Here is a 12,636-nt window from a genome sequence, read left to right as displayed (position 1 = left end):
CTTCGATATTTCATACAGGGACGTGAGCCAACCGGAATGTGATGGAGCAATTTTCTCAACCCACTGTATACAAATCTGCCTCTTAGCCAGAAAAATGGCATAGAACAAGAAGGATCTAGCTTTGCCGGTGATGCTGTCCTCCAAGCCAAAGATGATAAGTGGCAATGAGATTACTAATGATGTACTCAAAATAGAGTTCAGAGTAGACATCACTTCCTCCCAGAACCGGCCGATGTCAGGGCACTCCATAAACATGTGGATGTCCGATGCTTTCAATGAATTGCATTTACTACATTTCTTGTCTGGGAGAAACTTGGAAAGTCTCAACGGTGTTATATATGCCCGATGGGCTGTGAACAGGTGGTTGCGTCTTAACACTGATGGCTTCACAACTTTATAAAGGAGCGCAAAAGATCTTAACCATACCTCCTCACACTGAAAGCCAGTCGCCTCTCTCCACAGATCATCTGGGAGGGAAAAATCCCCATCGATTTCCTCCTGCAGCTGCCAATACCAGAAGGCCACCTCCTTGCCTCCCCTAGGTCTTTTCACTAGCAACTGCTCCAGGTAGCTTGACTTCCCAAAGTGTACGTCTTTACACCCCAGAGCCCTCCCCCAGCTTTGCAGCTGGATGAATTTAAATCTGGAAAGTGCTGGACCTATGCGGTCGTGTAATTCATCCCAAGGTAATACTGATCCGTCCGCCATTAACTCTCCCCATCTTGTAATCCCAGCCTCCTCTAATGAAGAGGATAAACTGTCCCTTAGGCACACCGGTAGACCCGGAGAATCCCATATAGGAGCGAAATTAGAATAGTAGGACAGCCCCAGTCTTTTTCTAATGGCTAACCATACCTTAGCCCATGACTGTAAATTTTTTAGCCTTATTAGTTTAAAGAATTTCTGGCTCCCAAACTTAAACAGAAATCCATCAGCTGGTAGATTTGCTCCGGTTAACATGGCTTTATACATTGTCCACCCAGGAAGATTAGATGGTGTTTTTAGAAGCATCCTGGAATAAGATAACTGAAAGGCCCATGCGTAGTATAATAAGTCAGGTAAGGCAAGACCTCCCTTTTCCCTCCTCCTCCTCAGATTCTTCCATGCAATTCTAGTAGATTTGTAATTCCAAATAAAGGAATTAATCTCTCGCTGACACTTGTCAATCGTCTTGACATCGAACCCTAGAGGAATGGCACCAAAAATAAATGTGAATTTAGGGAGAATACACATTTTTATTAGGTTCACCCTACCCATTATAGAGAGTGGCAGGTGAGTCCAAGATTTCACTAGGCCTTTACATTCCTTGGATATTCGGTCTAAGTTAGCTTGTGCAATAGTACCGATGTCTTGGGTAATACGGGTCCCAAGATAGCGCATAGAGGTGGTGATATTTATGCCTAACCGTAAATCTGGAATATTCCAGACCATATCCTCAGTCTTGCTTGAGTTGATATTATAGCCCGAGACATTACCAAACTCTTCTGCCCTTTGGATCACAGCAGGGAAAGACAGAGCCAGGTCCGAGGTAAAGATTAAAATATCATCAGCATAAAGTGCTGTCTGCCTTTCCCACTCCTTAAATTTAAACGATGGAATATTTTCGTCTGCCCGCAAAACCTGAGCAAACGGCTCAATATATAAATTGAAAAGGAGGGGAGAAAGCGGACAGCCCTGCCTCGTACCTCTAGTGATCTTAAAGGGTTCTGTCAAGACCCCATTAATCAGCAACCTAGCCAAAGGAGCCCCATAAAGCAAGGCAATGGTTCTACAAAAGCCCTTCCCAAAGTTAAACTTTTTTAGTACATCATTCAGATAGGGCCAATTCACCCTATCAAAGGCCTTTGCCGTGTCAAGAGTGAGGGTGGCCAGTGGAAGGGAAAAATCCGAGGCAATATCTATTGCCCCTACCAAGTCGTGTGTAAGGTCCGAGAGATGGCGCCCTTTGATAAAACCTTTCTGGTCTTGATGGACAATGGTACCTATTGCTCTTCCCAAACTTGCGGACATTATGGTGGCAAAGATCTTATAATCACTGTTCAGCAACGATATTGGCCTGTAGGACCCACAGTCCGAAACATCCTTCCCTGGTTTTGGGATGAGAACAATTGTGGCCTCCCCCCATGATTTTGTCGGTAGCATCCCTTCTCTTAGGATACCATTAAAAAGGGTCGTCAGTACTTGGACGATAGCATCCCCCAAAGCTCTATAGATCTCTCCAGGAAGACCGTCTGAGCCAGATGCTTTCCCTTTTTATGTTTGCCATATTGCTTCCCTCACCTCCGCCTCCGTTATTACCGTCTCTAGGCTGTTGCTCTGTGCTATTGAGAGAGTTGGAAGCATAATCCCTTCCAGCCACGTGTCCCTTGCCGTCTGATCATTAGGTAGCTCTTCCCTATAGATTGCCTCAAAAAATTTAAAAAAGGCATTACCAATCTCTAGATTTGATACCCTTGGCGCCGCCTCCCCATCTACCTTGATTTCGCTAATGTACTTCAGGGCTTGGTCAGATTTTATTTTCCATGCCAATACCCTGCCCGCGGCCTCTCCGAACTCAAAGTGGGAAATCTTACATGCTTTCCACCTTTTGTTAACCCTCTCCTGTAAGATGTTTTCTAGTTGGAGCTTTAGCTCAGCCAGTTTTGTCTGCTCCTCTAAGGAACCTAGAGACTGCCCTAGGTTTAACTCAATATCCTTCATTTCCTGTTCCAAACCGGCTATCATTTCCTTGTATTTTTTACTCCGATAGGAGGCCCTACTAGTGATACAACCTCTTAGAAAGGCCTTGAAGGCCTCCCAGACCACAGCCAGGGATGAGGATTCGAGATTTATTTTTAAAAATGCAGTAGTTTCTGCGGCCAGAAGGTTGACTTCTTCTTCCTCGAGTAGGAGTGTCCGGTCAAATGACCAAGATGGATGTTCCATCCTGCTGTCGGATCTAAGGGAGAAAACAAGAGCCGAATGGTCCGACAGATGAGATGGGAGATACTCTATCGCTGTCAAGGTGTCTTTCAAATTATAGCTGAACAGGGCGTAGTCGATTCTAGATTTGTGCTTGAATCTACTATTCCGGAAGTAAACCCCCATTTTACTACCTGCTCTTTCCCTCCATAGATCCGCCAGGCCAAGTTGGGTCATAATTGCTATTAGAGTTTGCCTGGACCTAGGTGAACTGCAGGCTCTCGAATTTACTGATTTATCCAACCTAGGATTCAGCACGATGTTAAAATCGCCCATCCAGATCACCGGATCCTGAGAAAGTACCAGATGATTCCTGATGGTATCCAGATGCGTTGGATCATCTGAATTAGGGCCATAATAGCCCACCAAGGTACAGCTCCGACCAGCCAACGAGACTCTCAGTATCAACCATCTCCCTGTATGGTCTTCTATGTGATCCAGAATCTGGGCTTTAGCTGCTTTTTTGAAGATAAATAGTACCCCCCTGATATTAGCATTATGGTCAGTAGAGCAGAATTTATCGACCCATCTCTGTTTTTTAAGTATCTCTGGGCCTCTATTTTAAGAAGGTGTGACTGCTGGATGGCAATGATCTGCGCGGGAGAGTCCCTCAAGTACTGCATAATACGATCCCGCCTACTTCTCACGCGCAGACCATTGACATTCCAGGACATGTAGTGAAGAAGTGTCATGGTGCCACATCTATCCCCTGCTCCTCCACCTTTCCCAATGGCCCCTGAAGGAGTCCTATCGTTAACATTTTATAGCTCGGATGTTGGACAAGTGTCAGAAGTAAACATACTGTAATATACCAAGAGGCAGACTTATGAGGATTTTTTGCTATTTTCCCCCTCCCTCCCTTCTCCCCCCCCCCCTGGAAAACCCACCCCTACTTACTCTGGCCGGATGGCTAGCCAGATTTACGCCTCCAACAGCCCTCCACCCTCAACTCCACCCTGCTACTATATCCAATCGCCTAACTACAACTGCAAGCCGAAATGGACGCTAAGGGGAAACTCGTTTTATGGTGGGAAGGACCAGGAGACCCCTTATGTGGTATGGAGCGTATGATATATTTATCTCTCCTCTTTTCCTCCACCCTTTGGTTTCCCTTATATATATATATATATATATATATAGATAAAATTACATTTCCCCTACACCTCCTCTTGTGGCTATATTTCTTTTTTTTTTCCTTTTACTGCAAGTGTATCTATCATATGTAATTATTTATTATTTTATTTTATTTATTTTTTTCCCTTTCACTTCTTTTTTTATTTATTTATTTTTTATTCTTCTTTTTTTTTTTTCCTTTCCCCCATATTTTCCCCATATTTGGTTTAAGCCGTGAGGAAAACATGGCGGCCACAGGCTTACGCAGCTCGCACGCCCAGAGACAGCTCTCTAGACTCCACTCTGCTGCCTGATGGGATTATGCCGTAGGACGGCGTTTCGGATAACACTCTGCTTGGGGAAACCGGTTTGGTGCACTAGGGACGGAAAGTGCGCTCCACGACTACGTACCTTGGTGGATCCTTTCGCTCGAGTTAACCCCCGGGTGATTTGTTTAATGTGCCTGCCTGCAGCGGTCCGCCCCCTCCCCTCCGCGTTTCTGCCTCGCTAGAGACGGGCAGCCGTGGAGCTCAGGCGTGGCCGCGCGGCGGCTGCCCGGGGGCTCCGTGGAGCTGTGGTGGCTGATCGGAGAGGAGGCTGATTGCTGTACTGGATCCGGGCGAGTCAGTGATCGGGTTGGAGGTAGCAGCAGGGTCGGAAGTGACCGGAGGAGGAGACAAGACGTATCCAGACGACTCGGCAGACCCCTCCTCAGCTGGAAGTAAGGTGGTTGGGCATTCCAGGGGGGAGACCAGTACAGGAGGGAAGAATAAGGCCATACCCTCAAGGTGCACAAGAAGTGGGACCAGAAAACAAGACAAGGGGCCCAGGGGGTCAAAAAAACTACAGGTCCAAGGGTGCTCCACAAGATCGGGGCAGAGTGCAAGCAGAAGTGCAGCTGTGGGGGAGGAGCATATCTCAGCGACAGAAGCAAAGAGCACTGTTCCTAGGGAGGTGGTTAAAGGTGTAAAGCAAAAGGGAACAAGAAATAAACATCCAAAGAGCTCTAGCGCCATAACTCCATCCTTACATTCATTTTTTAAAGTGCTGCCCCAAGTACTAGATATTTCATCAGGGGTGGCGGCTGCTATGGCAGGGGCTTCACATACAGCTCTGGTCTCTGTAGCTGCACCTGCATCTAGTCCAGTTCCTAGGTCAACGGAGCTATCAGCTCCTTCAGTGGCATCATCCCCATTAGCCATCCCTTTACCTATTACACTAGCTAAGGCAGTAAATGGCTCGGTTGAGTCTTCCGTGCCTGCTACTGAAGATGAGGCAACCTCTACACATAAATGCCAGCCAGGTGAAGGGCACACATTAGATAAGGAAGTGATGCCTGATGGCGATGGAGGCAATATGGAGGACCTAGGAGCTGGTAATACACTCGAGGCTCTGGTTAAGTCAATAACTGCAATGAGGGAGGAAATTTGTGCTGATTTTGCATTCTCTAAAACGAATCAGAACGAAATTAGAGCATCCTGTGAGATACTTGACCAAAAGGTGGACGGTTTATGTGCAAGGACGGAGGTATTGGAAAGCTCCGTGGGGCTGCTGACATCCAAATTAGAGATCGCCAGATCCAAAATTCAAGCACTACAAAGGGATGGGGAGAGTATGCGGGAGCGAGTTGAAGGTTTGGAAAATTATTCCCGGAGGAACAATCTGCGGCTCTTAAAGATCCCGGAAAGAAAGGAGGGCACAAACCTCAAAAGCTTTGTAATCAAGCTATTAAAAGACTCCCTTAACTTGGAGGAATCAGTTGAGGAGCTAGATAAGGACATCCAGCGAATTCACCGGGACCCATTTCGCCTGAAACCAGGAAGAAATAAACCCAGAAAGGTTTTGATCAACTTCTTGACATACTCGCTCAAGGACAAGATCTTGAACCTTGCACTGAAAGCCAGATCAATGCAGGGCCCGGACTTTTCCTTTGAGGCGTGGTCAGATCTATCTAAGACCACCCTTGACAGACAGTGGGAGTTGGGACAGCGCATGGATAAGTTTAGATCTCTAGGCGCCACTGTCCAGATGAGGTTCCCAGCCTTTTTGCCCATTATGTATAACAATAAAATGCATAATATCCGTTCTCCCCTGGAAGCTGACGAGCTATTAGAGTCTATTAGAGATCATGCCCAGACTCAGAGTGAAAGATAACGGGAAATTTGGGTCTCTATAGGGTCTACTCTACTCTACTTAGTAATTATTAATCCAAACTAAGTCACTCTTAGGTGCAAGAGAAGCATTTCTCTTTGAAATTAAGTAGAGCGGGAAACATAAAACCTAAGGCTTAGGGAAGTACAATCTTACATGTTTAGCATGTGAGGGACCAATCCAGCACCAGCTCTAGAGGGGCATGATAAGAGAGAGAGATCGGATGGAACTGGCATTCTGAGATTGTATGGTCAATTCTGGAGTAAGACCCGTGGGAATGAGAAAAAAAAAGAGAAATCCCTTGCCGAGGGGTGGAGTCCCCTCCATGCGTCTAAAAGACCCAGTCTCTGTAATGCCAATTTAAGTGATTTGCTAAACACTCCCCCTACTGCTCTGTGAGGGTGGGTAGTATCTAGTGACGGGTCCCAAATGGAGATAAAGTCTTCCAGTACCAGGATGTCTCCTGTAGTAAATCCCTCCAGTGTGGTCAGAAATGTGCTCAGAAACTCTTACTGTCTTGAGTTTGATGCATATACTGTTGCGAGAGTGAATGAATGAATGAATGAATGAATGAATGAATGAATGAATGAATGAATGAACCAGATCTTGTTATGCGCATACTTAGCCCAGTGGGCGTCAAGGCGCCTAAATCAAATATAGCAGCACAAAAATCCCCCATTCTGCAACCTTCTCTTATTGATATGCCCTCTTAAAAAGGTAAGTTTTAAGGGCTTTTTTAAATGTCTCCAATGTAGGAAGGGTTTTGATTAGGATGGGGATAGAGTTCCAGAGCTTTGGAGCGGCAACAGAAAAAGCTCTGGCTCCCCATCTAACTGATTTAACACGAGGAACAACCAGTTGACACAGTCCAGAGGAACGAAGATCTCGTGTGGGGACATAGCGCGTGATCAGGGAGCCAATGGCGCTCGGAGGGCCTTCTATAAGGGCTCTGTAGACCAGACACAGAATCTTGAAAGAGATTCTTTGATGAACAGGAAGCCAATGGAGTTCTTTCCTGGCTGCAGTGGCAGAGGAGGATTTAGGGAGAGCCAGGACAAACCGAGCTGCAGCGTTCTGCACAACCTGCAGTCGGTGAACCAAACTTTTATTGGCTTCGTTGTAGAGAGAGTTACAGTAGTCTAGTCTTGATCCCACCAAGGCGACAGCAACTTGTTTCCGAGCCTGAGGGGACAGATACCCGCGGATTTTATTGAGTATCCTAATCACACCCCAGCAAGTAGACACGGTCCTGTTGACTTGAAGGGTCATAGAGAGAGAGGTGTCGAATATTACACCCAGATTTCTGGCCGATGGGACGGGAGTGGGGCAGATGCCAAGAGAAGATGGCCACCACTCATCAGACCAGGCATCTTGGTCCTTCCCAAAAATCAACACCTCCGTCTTTTCGCCATTCAGTTTCAGGGAGTTTATAGTCATCCAGTCTGCCACACACTGCATGCATACCCTGAAACTGGCAGCAGATGAACTGACGGAGGAGTGAGCCAGTGACACCATTATCTGGGTGTCGTCTGCATAGGACACCACCTCCATCCCCTGAGATCTTACTAGTCTTGCAAGGGGGGCCACGTAGATATTAAACAGGGTCGGACTTAAGGCCGACCCCTGTGGCACCCCACACTGCAAAGACTTAGCAGGGGAGAGGTGGTTCCCAAGCATCACTCTCTGCTCTCTTTCCAACAGGAAGGAATTGAGGAGACTCAGGGCCGACCCGTGACACCAACTTCCCTGAGCCGAGATGTAAGAATGGCCGGGGATAGGGTGTCGAACGCGGCCGTGAGGTCCAACAAAACCAGTACCGTGGTGAGACCAGAGTCCACTTTGCGTCGGATATTATCCACTACATAGAGGAGAGCGGACTCGGTACTATGATGTTTCCTAAAGCCGTGTTGCGTGTTGTCGAGGTACCCAGATGTCTCCAGGAAGGAGGACAGATGCAAATTTAGATGCGCCTCAAGCATCTTGGCAGGGGCAGGGAGGAGGGAGATAGGCCTAAAATTTTTCAAAAGGGCCGGGTCGAGGGATGGCTTCTTAAGGAGAGGCTTCACAGTGGCATTCTTCCATACCGATGGAAAAGAGCCCTGGATTATTGCCTTGTTCATGATGTGAAGCATAGGGGGAAGAAGGCAGTTTCTACACTCTTTAAGTTTTTTCAGAGGTAGAGGATCCAGGGGGGAAGCAGATTTAGTCTTATCAAGCAACAGGTTCAAAACCTCCAAGGATAAGAGAGGAAATTCTACTAGGGAACAGGGGGGATTTGTGCCTAGGGTATCCAAATTGGAGATCGCGAGTGGAACAGCTTGATCAAGCGCTTGGTAGTTGGCTTCCAGGGCGGTATGTATATCGAGAATTTTATTATGAAAGAAGGCGGAGATGTTATTACAGAGTTCTTGCGAACTAACTACGGGATCTGGCAATTGAAGGGAGCATAGGGTATCAGCGATTTTAAAGAGCTCCCTAGAGGAGGAGAGGGAACTTGTAAGGTTAGAGAAGTACTCCTGCTTCTCTGTTACCACTCTCCGTTTGTACTCCCGCAGTACCGTCTTATAGGCCTCACGGTCTTTCAGGTCCCAAGACTTCCTCCAGCTTCTCTCACTACTCCTGCAGCCCTGCCTCAAAAGTCGCAGTTGGTCAGAAAACCAGGGCGCCGTGGGTTTCCGACGAGCAGCATAACACAGAGATGGGGGGGCAAGGTGTTCCACTGCATTAGCAATAGAGTCAACTCAACTCAACTCAATTTATCTTTATTTCGGCATGAATACCATAAAAGAACAATACATTACAACAATAAAACGTTCCTTTAAAATACATAGCATACTGTAAAATTCATTCAGTTTTCATGTCGATTCTAAAATCAAAGATTAAGAAGTCTGGAGGTCATAATAGTTATTCTAATTCAATAGGAACAGGTGTGGGTGACAGAAATAGATTTCATCAAGTGCAGGCGACAGAAATAGGAATTCATCAGTTGCCCCTCAGATAGTACAAAGAACAATTGTGACATATCTACGACATTTTTGGTACATAACATTTTACAGTTTATAACCCAATTTTTTCCTTTGGAAAAAGATACTGTGCAAAAATCTACTAACACTAAATACGATAGGTTGGCTACTATCAGTCAGGAGGATCCTTAGGGCCTGAAAGCATGTTCTTACACCTAATGTTAGACATATGGGCTTAATCCATCTTCTCCTCGCCTTGACGTATATTGGGCAGAAGAAGAGGATATGTAGCTCATTTTCTTGTTGGTTACCCCCACACATGGTACATGTTTCACCCTCTACATGATTCACCGAGTTAACACCACCAGACCAACGAACCAGTGTTGAACCAATTTGAAGGTTTCCATATCTGAATTTCAGAAATAAGGTCTTTGCTAGCGGTGGTTCTATTTCATCCAGAAATAACTCGAAGAATGGATCACCTTTAAAGTTAAGGAATCTTTGTACAAGCGACCCATTAGAAGGAGCGTTTGTGATCATACCTGAAATATACGACCAAAAACACTTTTTTACCATGATTTTTGAATTTGGTGGAAGTATATCTGGTTGTTCCCAATAATGTGACAATCCTATTAAGGTGAGCCAGAATTTAACATGTTTAAACCAGGGTATCACATTAAAGCTATCAAGCTCCATGATTTCTATTAGCCCATTTTTGTAAACCTGCAACTCCGGTACACGCCACAGCCTGATCCATAACAATAAAGGACGTAGAATAATGTGGTGGTCCGTTCTACGAAAGTTTAGGTCAAGCTGGAGCGGAACCAGAGGAGTACTCCTAGGGACTCTGACCAGACTTCTCAGGAAGTTGTTGTCCATGACCCTAAAAACATCTTTGGATCCTGGGCCCCAAATTTCCGAGCCGTACAATACTGCAGATTGAACCTTGTATTTGAAGAGTTCAACTGCTGGGGACACGGCTTTGCTGGTGCTTAGACCTTGTTCTCTGATAATGGGTTTAGTGTTCTGGCTAAAGAGCATCTTACATTTTTCTAATTGGGCTTTCCATGAAAAATTGGAGTCTAGTATTACTCCCAAATAACCAAAATGCGGGACTGATTCCAATTTTGTTCCATTTAAAGTTAGAGAGCCCTTGTCGCTCTTGGTTGGATTTAGGACCATACACTTTGTCTTTTTCCCGTTTATCTCCAGTCCTTTCTTGTTACAGTAATCATAGAAAGAGTTTAAAAGAGACTGGAGGCCTTTTTTTGTCTGGGAAATTAGTATAGTGTCATCCGCAAACAACAGGGAAGTAACTTTTTCACCATTCAACTTGGGAGAATCATTGTTGCATTCTTCCAGGTATGACGGAATGTCATTCACGAATAGCGAAAACAGTGTAGGGGCCAGTACGCACCCCTGGCGCACACCTCGTTCAATTGGTATTTTAGGGGTTAATTCGCCTTTTGGGCCCCACCGTACTCTGGCGAAGTTCCCTCTATGTAGCTCTTTTATTTGCGCTATCAGGGTTGGTGACATCCCTACTGAACTTAGTGTTTCCCACAGTAAATTGCGTGGAACTAAATCAAACGCCGCCCTTAGGTCGACGAACGCAACATGTAATTGTCCCTTTTTAATCTTAATGTATTTCCAATAAAGGCAACAGAAGCGGAAAATTTGATCGATTGTACTAACTTTGGATCTGAAACCCGCTTGATATTTTGACAAAATTGCCTTTTCGTCCAGCCAATCATTGACACGGAATAAAATGTGTCTTGTGTGGATTTTTTGCAGTATGTCCATTAAGCTTATCGGACGATAATTTGAGGGGTCCATCCTGTCACCTTTCTTGTAAATTAAAACAATTTCAGCCCCCTTCCAGCTTTCTGGGAAGTCTAGAGTTCGGGATAACTCGTTACACAAATGGTTAATGTATGGGACCCAAATTTTTAGTTCGTGTTTATACAAGTCTCCCGGAATCTTGTCTAACCCAGGGGCTTTGCCAGATTTAATCTGGTTTATCGCCAATTCTGTCTCACCTAGGGTGAACTCCAGGGTTTCCCCCGGAATGACATGGCTAGGAGTTCTATTAGTACTGGGTTCCTCATATGCCTTATAAAGTTCAGAAAAATGATTTACCCAGGTCCGTTCGTCTAGATAGACATCCTTTACCACTCTACCTTGGTGATTTCCGTTTGCTATCAGCCTCCAGAAGGCTACACTATCTCGTGTTTTTGCTGCTTGTAACAGGTCAGCCCATTTTGCTTCTTCCCATGCAACTTTACATGCCTTTTGGACCATTTTATAATTGTTCCTGGCTGATATAACATTCGATTGGATCTTGGACTTGATTGCTGTCAGGAGTGCCCTCTTGGACTCCCTACAGTCCTTGTTGTACCAGGGTTTGCTATGGGGTAAGTTGTGTGTCTTCTGCTGGCTTTTTTTCGGCATCTTGGTGACTAGGGGCTTTAGAGCGTAAAAAAATTTATGGTGTAGTTCCATAAAATAACTATCGTGGCCCTCATTTGGGATGATATTTGGGTATGCTCCAAAGGTACTAGCAAAAAGCCTATAAATTTCAATTATGATTTCACCATCGCCCAATATTAGTGGCCATTTGAGAGAACGTCTGTTGTTACTGATGTGTAACTCAATTTGGTCACCACTATTTCCGTCTCCAATCAATGGAGACACTGTATCTCCTAATAGGGAGTCCTCGACATGAAGGGCCAGAGGAAAATGGTCACTCTCTAGTCTTTCAGTTACCTCCATGTCCAGAAGGAATTCCCATGAAGACACAGAGGCTATAATGAAATCTATATTGCTTTTATAGTTCCCTCTATAGAACGTGGGCTTCCTCATGATGTCTGATGGTAGCCGTCCATTACACGCTCTTGTGCAGTGTTCTGTACATAATCTAGTCAATTGAAGGGCCAACGGAGAACATTTTACTGGTTTTGTGATTTCTAAAGCAGGGATCCCATTAGCCTCATCTTCTTCTAGGAAGATGTCGCTAAGCCCCACAATAGGCTCATAGTTACAATTGAAGTCGCCTGATATAATGACATAGTTCGCTCTAGTATCTAGGTTACCCAATAAAAAATCAAGGGATGTTAATGTGGAAGATTCCCTAGTAATGGGGGTTGGTCTGTTGTATACGTTAACTAGATACAGTTTTTTCTCTTTACGAGCATCAATTTTCAAAATCAGAATATCAGGGGAGTTGGTATCCACCACTTCTATGTTCACTTTTAGATCTACCTTTACCCAGGTCAGTAACCCTCCCGAGGGTCTTCCACTCCTTGAGGGAATTGCATTGACACCATAAGATTTGTATCCCAGCCTGTGAGTAGTTTCAACCGCCCAGGTCTCTTGCAACATACAAAAATCAAAAGAGTCAATGAAACTTGCCCAATCCGGGTCAATTAGATTTTTTGATAGCCCGGCT

This window comes from Lissotriton helveticus, chromosome 6 (genome assembly GCF_964261635.1).
Source record: "Lissotriton helveticus chromosome 6, aLisHel1.1, whole genome shotgun sequence".
Lineage (NCBI taxonomy): Eukaryota > Metazoa > Chordata > Amphibia > Caudata > Salamandridae > Lissotriton > Lissotriton helveticus.
The sequence above is the reverse complement of the archived record's forward strand: the minus strand, read 5'-3'. Positions refer to the sequence as shown.